The 13,982-nt window shown below is 30.1% G+C and overlaps 1 protein-coding gene across 1 annotated transcript in view; it reads right to left on the minus strand.

Moving 5' to 3' along the window:
- The window catches only part of LOC123268579 (potassium voltage-gated channel protein Shaw), a 79,763-nt gene that overhangs the window by 20,798 nt on the left and 44,983 nt on the right, over positions 1-13,982 (minus strand). The gene's annotated exons all lie outside the window — the stretch shown is intronic.

Genomic DNA, 13,982 nt, shown 5'->3' on the forward strand with positions numbered 1-13,982 from the left:
CTGTGATCATTGCGAATAATCGTATATTCATTAAATTATCTCGATGTGATTTCCTAATTATCGAACATTTATGTTTCATATTTTATTCCGAAAGTTTAATTTTTGTCAACGTTTAATAAAATAATTATTATAAATTTTATTGTTACGCTGTTAGTTAGTTTTATATAGATAATACTCAATAATATAATTAATTCCTTTTATTGCACTTTAAGGTTTCAAACCTACATACAAGAAAAAAAATACAAATTTATGAGAGGGGCTGTTATGCCCCAGCGAGCCGTCATGTACCACTCTCCCCTGTATAGTTCAATTTCTTGTTAAATTTTTCGGGTCAATTAAATTTTTTCTAATTCATTTTACCCCACATTTATCTCAATTCGAAAAAATAAATTTTTTTTTTCGTTGCAATTTGTTTTTCAAGTGGTCCATTATGCCCCACATATCACATATTGGCCCAAAATATCATAAAAATATTATAGAAGTTATAACTTGACGGAAAGTGAAAAAAAAATTTTTACCTAATTTTTGAGGGGGGCCGTTGTGCCCCAGGTTCCCCTATATTAGCTCCAAAATATATAAATATATCAAATTTATGATAATTTGGTAAAAAAAAAAAAAAAAATTATTTTTCAACTAAATTTTGAAGGGGGGCCGTTATGCCCCAGGGGGCCATCTTACCCCACCCTCCCCTAGTCCATTTTATGAGGAGAAGGGGAACTCGGATGAGGAGAAGGGGTCCTCAATCTAGGAGAATTTAACATTTGAAACAGTAAAAATGCTACTCTTAAAATATAGATTTTACCAGTCCAAGAAAGTCAATAATTATAGCTTCATTTTTAGCGTTGCCTTTAAAATCTACCATTTTACTTTGTAAATATTGATGTTGCTTGTATTGGAAATTTAGGAACTGTATTTTTTGTTATACTTGCTCCAAAAGTTCAACTTTTGAGCACTGGGTGGCGTCCGAAAAGATACTCATTTCTAGAGACTTTACCATACCGTCTTTTTTCCGCGGCCTAAGCCGCAAAGTTGACTTCCCCCTTTTTTCCGTACTGTCCTTGTGCAATCGGATGAAATTTAGAACGAAATAAATCAAATTCTAATGTACCGACCGATGATTTTGAGTCAATTTAAACTTAGTTACTATTAAGTGGCGCTAATTATTTCTCTGCTGGCAGTTTATTACGAAGCGGACCTAATGTTAATAAAATAACAACCACGTCATAAATAAATATTAATAAAAAGATACTTAATATAAAATTAAGTTTTTTTGCCCTTATCGAACTTCATAAAATTTAAATATGTCATTATTTGCCTCCTACCTCTCAAAAGTTAAACTTATGGAGCGATAATAACAAAAAATATTGTATGTCATTTGGCCATTGTGATTTTGACAACGACGATTTTACGATATTTGCTTTAAAGTTTATGACGAGAATGTATGAAAACGAGCGTAAATTTCGGTCCTCGGCTTCGCCTCGGACGTTAAAATTACGCCCGTTTTCGTACATTCCCGCCACCAACTTAAGCTCATATCGCAACATCGTCGTCAGAAAATCGCCACTTTGCGGCCATATGATATACATTACTATTATATTTTTTCCATATCATGCGATCATTTTTTAGGTACGAAATGATAAATATCAAAGTCAAAATTCTTAATTATTATACTTTAACATCTTCGACATTCACATAGCGAATATTACTGTTTGAAATAGTATTTTTTTCCATGTAAAGTATAAATTGTAGCATTTAATGATAAATATTATCAAGTGATTAGTAAAATCACGATTTTACTTTTTGAAATGGTAATTTTTAGCAGTTGATCATTAGTTATTATAAATCGACTATTATTTATTACAGTTTACTTTTTTCCGTGTATAGAAAACCCTACAAAATACTTTTAATATATATGATAGATTTTGGCTTTTATATTTTCTCAAAGTATACTTTGTAATATTTAATGATTATACTGAGTAAATTTTATAATTTAGTTTTTTTTTTCGTGTACGTAGTTAGAAATTTCAAAGAATATACGTTCTTGTGTTAAGATCATTAATTCTTATGTCGTCTTATATCAATCTTATTCTTAGGGGTTCCTCAAGATTCCACAAACTGTAACAAATTTCTGAAATTTCATGAATAATATAACTTATTCAGTGTCGTAAGATAGAAGGCGGAAGATAAGGTCTAACAAAAAGTGCAAGTTCAATGATATTCTTGTTTGCAACCTGTGATCATTTGGAGTTTGTCACTTCGGATAAGTAACAACTCTTGAGAAATGGAGAAAAGAAAGAGGAGAAGGAAGAGAACAATAAGATATAAAGAGAAAAAGAGCAGCAAAATTCCAATTTTTAGTTATTTCTTCGGATTTCACAAAGTTCAACAAATTTCTGAAATTTTATGAATACTTAAATAATATAACTTTTTATTCAGAATGAAAACAGATCGAAAATCCATATAATAAAATTGAGATGAAATGTATGTGAAGCCAATTTATTCGTAACCTGATTGGTCGAATATCTTATAAGCATGGAAATATATAAAATTTTATATTAAAGCGCACACATATTATTTCTAGTACTTTAAACAAAAGATAAAAACCATTAAAATTTTTTCAGAAGTTTGACTTCAAATCCAGATTATTAAAATAAAAAAACCCATGCGAGGACTTGACTGAAAGCTTCGGCAGTAAATCTAAATCCGGAGAGAAGTTAAATTCTAAGCATATTAGATTCACCTCGTGATTTAATCGGACACGGAGCTCTAATGGATAAAATCCAATTGAGCTGTCCAAACAAATTCGTTTAGTCGTGTTCCATTGCGAGCTCATGTGTGAGATACTCCACTCGTCCAAAAACACAAGTTTTGTTACTAGTTACTAGTTACATAAACATCGGTGAACTGGAAGATGATTCATCAAATTGTGCGAAAGTTTCGAGGGCAGGAAGGAGTTGGACAGCCGAGAGTTGGGAAACATTGTTAAGGGTGTTAGATATATACGAGGTTTGAGATTGTCCTGGTATCCTAGGGCAACATGAATCGGGCTGTCTGTTGTCTGCATGCCATGGAAACGACCTGGGTAGATTACCCCGTTGAAAAGGTCACGAGAGATCGAAATCGGGTACGAAAACTAGACAACGAAATGCGAAGTACACATTCGCGTGTAAGAGTGTATTATTGTGTATATGCCATGATTTGCATAACGACGGAATATACTTATACAAATCCAATGACATGTATGTTGCCGTTTGCTCTGCAAACGACGCGTCCTACATAATAATATCTACTACCTACAGCTATATTAATACTACTGACATTGACTATACAACAAAAGGTTTGTTTGTACAGTGCATATCATATTATGTGCAAGTATTTTACTATTCTTAGAAGCTTTATTTTGTGTGTTCTAGGAGAAACTATTTAACCCGTTTGCCACGTCACTGCAACTTTGCATACGCGGGAAGACATTTTCTTTAAGGTAGTTACATCGTGGTCTATACATAGGAAAAAAGAAATATTTGTCAAATAAATTAATTTATTTAAGTTGTTTTTTCAAATATTTCCTTGTGACAACTACACAGAAAGAAAAATTTCTTGACTGGAGAACAAAATTCTTGGCTCAAGAAAATTTTCGGGCGCCTGAAGGAAGACCGAAGTTGTGTTGGCTGAAGTAAAAAATTTTCTTGAAATTCTATTCTTGGTGGAAGTAAGTTTTTCTTAATTCAAATTATCATAAATACTTGATTCAATAAATTTTTATACTTGATCAAGATTTTTAAATACTTTAGGGAAGCAGCGCCACCTACTTAAGCTAAGAATAGTATATTACATACCTAGGCCAGTAAAATAAGAAAAGTCTTAGATCACATGTAATTGTTGGCCGAGGCGAAGCCGAGGTTGACAAACATGTGATCTGAGGCTTTACTTTTTACTGGCCAAGGTGTGTATACTATTTTTCTGCTCGACGTAGCCGGAATGTGGCAACTTTGTTTAGCGCAGCGGCCAGAAAGTTTCCACTTTCCGGCCGGAGGGCAGAAAAAAAATTTTCTCACCTTGAGAAAAATTATCTCTTGAATATTTGATACCCATTTTATACTATTTTAGCGTGCAATCATACATACTGAATGAAAAAAAATGATTCAATATTATCTGATCTTCCTATTTGACATGTTAGTCAATAAAAATATGAATGAAAATTTACTATCGAGATACTTAATTTTTTGGAGCAAGAGAGAAATTTTCTCAAGACAAGAAAATTTACTTCTAACAAGAACTAAATTTTTTGGAGGAGGAGGCTGAATTTTCTCAAAACAACAAGATTTTCTTGACTTAAATAAATTTTCTTGGATCAAGATACGTATTTCTTAAAGCAAGAGAATTAATTTTGTTGGAATAAGTGAAATTTCTTGTGTCAAAAAAAATTTTTTTTTAGCTCAAGAAAATAACTAGGAAGAAAAATATTTTTTTGGCTCAAGTGAACCTTTTTTTCTGTGTATATAGATTTGATACAAGTAAATATAACAATTGACTCGGATTATTTTATTATTCGTCAGAAGTATATCATTTATTTGTAGTAAAGATGCTAAATTTGTCGAAAACAACGACATCTTTGGTATTGAAACTCTTAGCTACTGCTCTCATGACGTCACTTGAACCGCGCCAAAAGTGACCGCCATTATTACTAAGTGTTTATTGTTTTGATCACAACTCAGCTACAGCGTGGTTTCAATAAATAGTTTATTTACATACATAATAGTGATCATTAATTCTATTCATCGATGGATAAACTATCAATTAATTGGGGATTAGAAAAAGTCATACCTAACTTATATGGTAAGTTGTTTAAAATATTATATTTTACGAAAACAAATCTAAATTATTCTTAACCTATAATTAACACTTTCATTCAATAGAAGACACGGAAAATATTTCATTATTCAACTAAAAGAATAAAAAATAATTTTTTTTTTTTTTTTTCATTTTAAAGCCATTATAATTTCTGAAAATTGATAAAATAAATTTTAAAAGTTCATTATTTTCATCAACTATAATTTACTTACCAAAAATAAACCATATCTTTACCATCAATAAATTATTCATTTTACGCAATTAAATCGCTCAAATGAATTACATATATTTACCAGAAATAAATATTTATTTGGCCATATCCTAATCCACAGATTCAGTAGAATCTGGTGCCAAGTTCCGTTCAAATCCGTTGTAAACGGAGCGCCAGACTACCGAATGTGTTTACTGTAAGCAGAACGGTATTTCGAGGTTGCAAAATTTTATTTAATTCGACGGTACTTCTTGTTCCTAAATTTTATATTATAACAGTAATTCATACTTTATTTTACTGATATCAATTAATTATATTCAATTATAACCATTAATTTACTTGAAATTATTAAATTTTATCAGCACAAACTATAGCAAGCTCAAAAATTTTGATCCTGACTTTTTTTCGATGTAAAAAGTGACATGCCACAGACTAAGTAATTCGAGAATGCATGGTAATCCTCCAATAGATGGGAAACTACAGTTAAAAAAATAAATTTCACAGCTTGCATCTACACTCGCCAGGGTGCGCCGCAATTATTTTGACATAAACTGTAGCTTCAAGGGGATAGTTTGTTATAAAAAATGCAGCCAACTTGAGATTTAAGTTAGTACCAATTGCAAATTTTTATTATAATTACAAAAAATACTGAAATCCGAACAAAAACAGTTTCAATGCAAAAAAATCGCGCCAAGTTCACGTTCATAAGACTATTAAGAAAAAAAAAATTTTTTTTTTTCTTTACAAAAAGATATAAAATAGAAAAATTAAAAAATCCAAGTAACCGATATGATTGTATATGATTTTTGGAAATTAAAAAAAATTTTGTTGTAAATTTAAAAATTAAGAAAAAAATTTTGGAACGTACTTGGTGTGCGTCATTGTGTATTTCAATTTTTTTAAAGTCCTAGTAAATAGATTTTACGAATTTCATTAAAAGTAAAATATTTTGCAACCACGCACACTAAATACGTTCCAAAATTTTTTTTTAATTTTTAAATTTACAACAAAATTTTTTTTAATTTCCGAAAATCATATACAATCATATCGGTTACTTGGATTTTTTAATTTTTCTATTTTATATCTTTTTGTAAAGAAAAAAAAAAATTTTTTTTTTCTTAATAGTCTTATGAACGTGGACTTGGCGCGATTTTTTTACAGTGAAACTGTTTTTGTTCGGATATCTTATATCTTTAGCACAAATAAATCTTATTTCGATCAAATATTTCTTTTTTTCTGTGATACTGTTTTCAGAGCATTTACTTTTGTTGGAGGGTTGATATTATTGTCAAATCATTTACCATAGAAATACCAGATTGAAATGACACGAAAAATGATTAAATTTTTACATCTCGACAGCAAAACAATAAGGAACTACTTTTTTATTAATTTATTAAAACAATATTCTTTTTTACTCTATCGAGGAATTTTTTTAATACAATAGAGAATATTTGGGTAGTCAGAGAGCTTTAAATGAGTAGTAAGCCTGAAAATCACGAAATTTGTTATTAAATAGGGGAGGGTGGGGCAAGACGGCCCACCTAAGCCGGTTTTTATTTTTTGTGGCTTTTTACTATCAAGTGGATTTACTCTCGTCCAACTTTGACTCAATTCACCGGAATTTTTCCAAACTTCAAAAAAAAATTTTTTTTTTGGGGCAAGATGGCCCACCTCCAAAAAATGAAAAAAAATTTTTTTTTTTTTTCATGGCAAAGTTGTTTTTCACGTCAAAAATATTTTTATTTCTCTCCTGGACAACTGCATTCACTTTTATATTACTCAGAAAAACTATTGTTAACATAATACCAATCGTTCCCCTACTTTTACAGAAAAAAAATTGAGTGAAATGATTTTTAATACAAACCTATTACCAAGTACAGTACCGATAATTACATTTGTGAATATTGTGAGGATTAATTTATAATAATTCTAAATGATATATCTCACTCCCACAGGGGGTTGCGGGGGTAAATGTCAACAATGAAAATTAAAAATTTCCGAACTGTAGCTCCTATAAGGTCCAAATTTGGTAAGAATCTTTTGTATGTGATGGAGAAATGATCTAAAAGCGGATTTTATGACAATCTACTCTCAATATAGATAGCGGGGGTGGGTGTTAACAATGAAAATTGTAAATTTCCGAGCTATAGCTCCTACAGACTCCAAAATTTGGTCGGAGTCTTCTATGTGTGATGTAGAAGTAATCTAAATGAAGATTTTACGACAACCTAACCTAAATAAGGATTGCAGGGGTAGATATTAACAATTAAAATTTTCAATTTCCTAGCTATAGTTCCTACAGACTTCAAATTTAGTAGAAATCTTCGTGTATAATCTTCGTGTCAAGTTCAGCTAAGAATGGATTTTATTAATTAAATTCCAACCTCAATAGGAATTGTGGGGGCGTTAACAACGAACAATTCTTATTTCCAAACAATAGTTTCATATGCATATATTTCATATGCAGGCTGTGTCAAAGAGATGAGTAGAATAGAAAAAATGTTGTTGTTTATAAATTAGAACTTTTTGAAACATGAAATTTAGGACATGTCTATTTTATTTCAATAAAATTTACTAAAAATTTCCTTACAACAATCGTCTCTTTGACAGCGGGGAAAATATCATTGTAAGGTTTCCAAAACTTAACATTACATGTACACGGAGAGAATTTAATGGTAAATACAACTATCCGAGTATTGTAAAAACAGGCTTCTTAGTATGAATGATTGTAAGAACTATCCAAATTGTTAACTGAACCATCCAGATAGTTACATTTACCATCTGGATAATAATTATTACCATCTGGCTGGTAACTTAAAAATGGTAAACTTAATCATAATATATGTTAACCGCTAAAATCATGTTGATTGTAAATTCTACAATCATGATGGTAATTATTACCATCGCAGCTAGTAATATGATTAGTTACTATCGTGACTTGTGAATTATAAATAAACAAAAATTTCGCTTTATTAAATAATGACTTTTGTTAAATTGCACTGTACCTTCTTAAATATTGACGTTTTTGAAAATATAAGCATATACGTTTTTGAAGATATAAGCATATATTTTATATATTTATATATAATATACATAAATATATAAAATATATGAAATAATTGATGTGGGTACTCAAATAAAAGGTTTCGATGAGTGTAATGTCTGGGTGAGCTTATATCTTTAAAAATGTCAATAGTTAATAAGATAGCAATCTCAATTCTTAATTATTGACATTTTTTAATATATAAGATCATCCTGATGTCACACTCACCAAGAGCTTTCATTTGAGTACCCACATGCATTTTTGATATATTTTTCATATATACATATATATAAATATATGAAATATATAAATAATTGATGTGGGTACTCAAATGAAAGGTCTCGATGAGTGTAATGTCGGAATGAGCTTATATCTTTAAAAATGTCAATAGTTGACAAGATAGCAATGTCAGTTCTTAATTATTGACATTTTTTAATATATAAGCTCATCCTGATGTCACACTCACCAAGAGCTTTTATTTGGGTACCCACATGCATTTTTGATATATTTTTGATATATACATATATATAATATATATAAATATATGAAATATATGAAAAATTGATGTGGGTACTCAAATGAAAGGTCTCGATGAGTGTAATGTCGGGATGAGCTTATATCTTTAAAAATGTCAATAGTTAACAAGATAAAAGGTCATTTCTTAATTATGTGTCTAGAAGTGGAGCATTTTCGAATGCAGCCTAAATACTTATCATGATAAATTGACTATCGATGAGAATGATATGAAACCTTGAAAAGGCGGAAATTCAAGCCAAGATCTTTGCAATGACACTAAATTTCACTAAAAAAACCGATTTTATTATATGACTGGCCTGGAGACAAAATTTTTGTTATTCTCTTAATAATATAGGTATACTTTTTTCAATACTCACTCTTATGTCAAACATTAGAATGTTATTATATTCTCTAAAATCGAAAAAGTTTGGTTTTTTATACTTCTTGTTTATTTTTTTTATGATTGCAATCATGATGATTTTAACTATCTCCGATGATAAAAGTTACCATTTAGATAATAAACCGTATCATCATAATTGTGGGAATTAATATATACTGATTGTACTAATTACAATCGCCGGATAGTTGCATTTATCATTTTAACTTTGCAAAAGTTAATAACCATCCTGGATAGTAGAAGCTACAAAATAGGGATGGTTACCGTTAACATAAAATTCTCTCCGTGTAGTTATTCAGTCAACGGACTAAGAATTTAACATACATGTTATTTTTACTGATCACTAGGGCCAGGAACTGCTGCGAAAGTCCTGGCCCTACTGATCACATAGCCGATAAATTGTTCGTATGATATGTGAAAAATAAATTTGGCTACTTATTTAAATAGAATTCGTAAAAAACATATTAAATTTGTTTTCTATAAAAAATGGATGTTACTAAGAAAATTTTAAGTAACAGAAAAATTCGTCGCACTTGAAGGTAGATAAATTTCAACTTCACTTATGAGATTTGCAATGACTTTAACTAAACTTTCAATGCTCATTTGGAATCTGTGCAAATCAAAAAAATTAAGAAAATGGTTGACCCTAAAGGCCATCCCTGCAACTTCCAGCTAATTACATACGTAAGCGCTTGAAATTGCACTTATTACATTTTTGAGCTAAAAATGCATCAATAACCCGAATTTGTGGTGATTAAAAAAAAAAATTAGAAAAACAAATTTTTGGTCAATTTTTGAGGTGGGCCTTCTTGCCCCAGGTGGGCCGTCTTGCCCCACCCTCCCCTATCTTGCATTCTAAATAGCAAAAAATTCTGAAACTTCGTGATTTTTTAGTAAATTTTATTCTTGAACCGTCAAAAAATAATTAACAAAATCTGTTGACATGTAGGAACTGCGTTAAAATTACTGTGATTAAAATTATAGTGATCGTGGAATGTTCTGCAATTCTTGGTTTGATTGTAATTCTTTCAATAATTATTCTCAAATAAAATATAAAATTTTTAAGAAATTACTATTTATTATTACAATAGTATATTAGTAAAAAATAAGAAACGTAAAAAGTCAATAAGATTAATAACTACTTTTTACTATTTTAATATTAAAAATTGCAGTAAGATTAAATATTTTTTCCGAAACTACTACAAAATTTATAGGAGTCTCGACTCTCGAGTCGAGACTCTCGAGTAAAAATTATTCTAAATGACGGTATCATTCACTAAATTTAAGGCAGCGCTACAATCGTTCTCGACTTATTAACTGGTACAGAAAATTACACATGTCAGTCATCAATTGTTGCATTTATCAGTTTTATACAATTATCATTATTATAAAATTTTATATAATTAACTAAATATCATTTGTGTGAATGTACCTTAATTGAAATTTCCAATTTTTGTAAAAAAAGTCATTTTCTTTTCTATAAAATTCTTAATTTTGTAATCAGTGAATAATTAATTAGGACCACCGATTATCAGTAAGTAAATAATAACACAAAATTTTTCTATTCGTTAGTCAATTTTTATAAAAATGAATCATTATTATTAATGAAATTGATAATTTCTAAAACCAACAATTTTCATTGATAAATAATATTGTGATATAATGGATAATACACGGGAAAAAATTTCTGGGAAAATTTACGATACAACTATTGTAAAGCTGGACTATACTTTTATTACTATTAATTGTCAAATAGTTTAGAAGAAAAAATACTATTTATTCATGAAAAAATACGATATTACTATTGTAAAAAGTAAGAGATGAAAATTTCCAGTGCTGCCTCTGTATCTTTCCAATAGAACTATAGCAAATTTTACAATAGTTGAATTAGAATGTTTTTCAATTAGTGTGAGTGATGGCCGTGCACAGCGCTAGACTCCGAGTTTATGTAAATGTTAAAGGATATGGGCCTTAGTTTACCTCGGATAGCGTAGAGGGAGAGTCTCTGGCTGCCAACACAGAGTTCTGGGTTCGATTCCCAGAGGACGAAAATGCCGGTTTCTTTTTTCGATTACTGTACAGGTACCAATTAGTCCAACCTTCTATCTCTCTCCCTCCCTAATATTTCTTTTAAAAAATCCAACTGTGAATTTTTACAATAGTTGAATTGTGAAGTTCACAAACACATATTGTATAATTTGCTTTATAGTATTCGACTTTTTAAGACTCTTGCTAGTCTTATTTGTTGGATTAAATTTACAATAGTAGATCGTAAAAATTACTAAATGAGAAGTATAGTCCACCGTTACTATTTTAATTAGTAAAAATTACAATAGTAAAATAATAAAAACTCCTTCAATTTTCTTTCCGTGTAGAAGATATTAATTATTCAGAGTTATGATTATATTGTTGCATGTGCATAATTTCTAGAAAAATAAGTTTTTGTTTCTGAAAAATTAGTCAGTTTTTTAAAAATTAGTTACCTTAAAAAATTGTTTTTGTAAAAATTATTAAAAAAGGAATTTTTTTTAATTGTTATTATTTTTTTTTTGTTAATTGATATTAATTCTAAAAATTAAAATTTTCTCAAAATTATCTCAAAATTACAAATTATCGAGACCTACAAGATAAAGTTTTCAATTTTTGCTTGCAACGCTAAAATTATGGCTGGCGGTGATATATGATCAAAGAAACTTCGACAGGAAATGAAATTCTGAACAAAAAAGGACCGATAATATATTTCAGTATCTCGAACGGTTCGGGAGATAATGAGGGTCCGTAAATGCCCTAACAAAGAAAAGTACCCGAGCGGGTTTAAATTTTCAAGTTTTCACCTGATATATTTATAGAAGCGGCGAAAATATGGAGATTTCATAATAAAGTGCAAGCTGCTTCAAGGACGGGAAGTTGGTGTTTTTTAATCGTTTATGGGATAAAATCGATGGAAAGCGGTTAAGGAAAATTTCACAAGTGGTAGAAATGGTAAGTAAATTTATCGATTTTAAAAATCTTGACTTAGTACCCGGTAAATACATCCAAGTGTTTACACTGTGATTTAAAGGTGTTAATAGGTACTTGACTTGAAAGTGTTATTGCTGGGTCAGACATCGATTTAGTCTCCATGCCGAGCGAATACGAAGAGAGCTTAAGTGAAAAGGGATAGAATGTTAATACTCTGGATACGCTTTCTCTATGTGTGCCAGTGTCTACAGTATACGATTCAGTATTATATTATTACTGTTATACGTCGGTTGGAAAATCTAGGTCGTATATGTTCGGAAAGTTTGCCAACGTAAAAAAGCCGCAGGAATCGCTGTAATCCAATTCAAATTCGTCAGTATGTATCTAGTTATTTGTCAAATAAGTACGGAACATAAAAATAAAATATAACGGCACAAAAGGGAAGAACGAGGCAGAATTCGAGTGCAGAGAATGAAAGTAAGTAAAAAAAAATATACATATATATTTTTATATATTGTAGGTATTCCATTTGTGTACAGTGACGCTTGCGTTTGTTCTAAAGAAATATCCAACCAACAACCAGAGGCTTGATCTATTTTCTTTTTCCTCGGCCGTGTAGAACCGAGCCAGCCAATCGATAAGTTACAAGCGGCGTCAGGCGTCAGGTAGAGCTTCTGAGCCCACCACTGAGGATAAACACGTACACGAAAGGCTTTTATGCACATGTAAACCGCTATTCCACTCCATTATTTTTTCTTTAATTTCGCTGTTGACGTTTTATGATAAATCAAAGCTTGCTTTTTTAGCTAGTACTCAGAAAAAATTATATTTTATAGCTGAAACTTTATCTTTTACCAACGGAATTTTTAAGAAATAGGTGAATCAATACAATTTATAAAATTATTACATTTTCTTTAATTGAAATCTATTCCGTAATCATTGTTATTTATTTTACAGATAATGTACGTCAATAATTGGGTTCTGTTATAATATCTTAAAATTAACTCTCTTGTAAGAAGATAATTCAGCGATCATGCACCTTCTAGTGGAGGGATTTAACACTACTTCCTATAAAAAATTTATATATGAACACGTCAGGCCACATCAGAAAATTTTTTCATGGAATATGGAATTTGCGAAACAATTGCATGTTTTCAGTCCGAGGGCTTAGTCATATTCTATTATCCTCTAAAAATCAAGATCTCAACTTTTTGTCACATTAAATCGTGCCTGACAGTCATATTATACTTACCAATGGTACAAAGAGCATACTGCTAGAAATAAAATTTATCGCTGAACTCATAAAAATTTCTTTCAAATCGATTAATTGCTATTTTTACACAAAAAAGTTATTTTAATGGCTTATGGTGTGGATTTTTAAAGTTTTTATGGAAGGAGTAAACACGATAACGTTTGAAACGATCTATTTTTTAATTCAATTTATTTTTCAATTTCTTTATCTACCTTATGGGAAGTTATGGAATTAAAGTGGCAGCTTAATACTGTTTTGTTTTATTGTTTTTTTTTTTTTTTTTATGATCCATGCATCGAAACGAATGAATGTGTTCATTTCGTATAAAATAAATATTATCTATGGAAAAATTTAAACGAGCTATAAAATTGAATTGTAAATAAAAATTTATTGTAATTAATTTACTATTAAAAAATTTATTCAATTTATTATTGTAGTATACAGTAGATAGTTATTTTTAACTTCCCGCTAAGAAAATCGAAGATTTTCGAAAAATCGGGAAGTTATTGTTTTCACCCCGTTTTGGAAAAATCGAGGTTTCAACAGATCTCGATGTTTTGAAGCCTTAAGAAGCTTCCCTGACTATTTTTACGATGATGTCCGTACGCCTATGTGTGTGTGTGTGTGTGTGTGTGTGTGTGTGTGTGTGTGTGTGTGTGTGTGTGTGTGTGTGTGTGTGTAAACCTCTTATAACTTCTGAACGGCTTGACCGATTTGATCGAAGTTGGTGTCATTCGAAAGGTCTTCGCCA

The sequence above is a fragment of the Cotesia glomerata genome, linkage group LG7, assembly GCF_020080835.1.
Source record: "Cotesia glomerata isolate CgM1 linkage group LG7, MPM_Cglom_v2.3, whole genome shotgun sequence".
NCBI lineage: Eukaryota > Metazoa > Arthropoda > Insecta > Hymenoptera > Braconidae > Cotesia > Cotesia glomerata.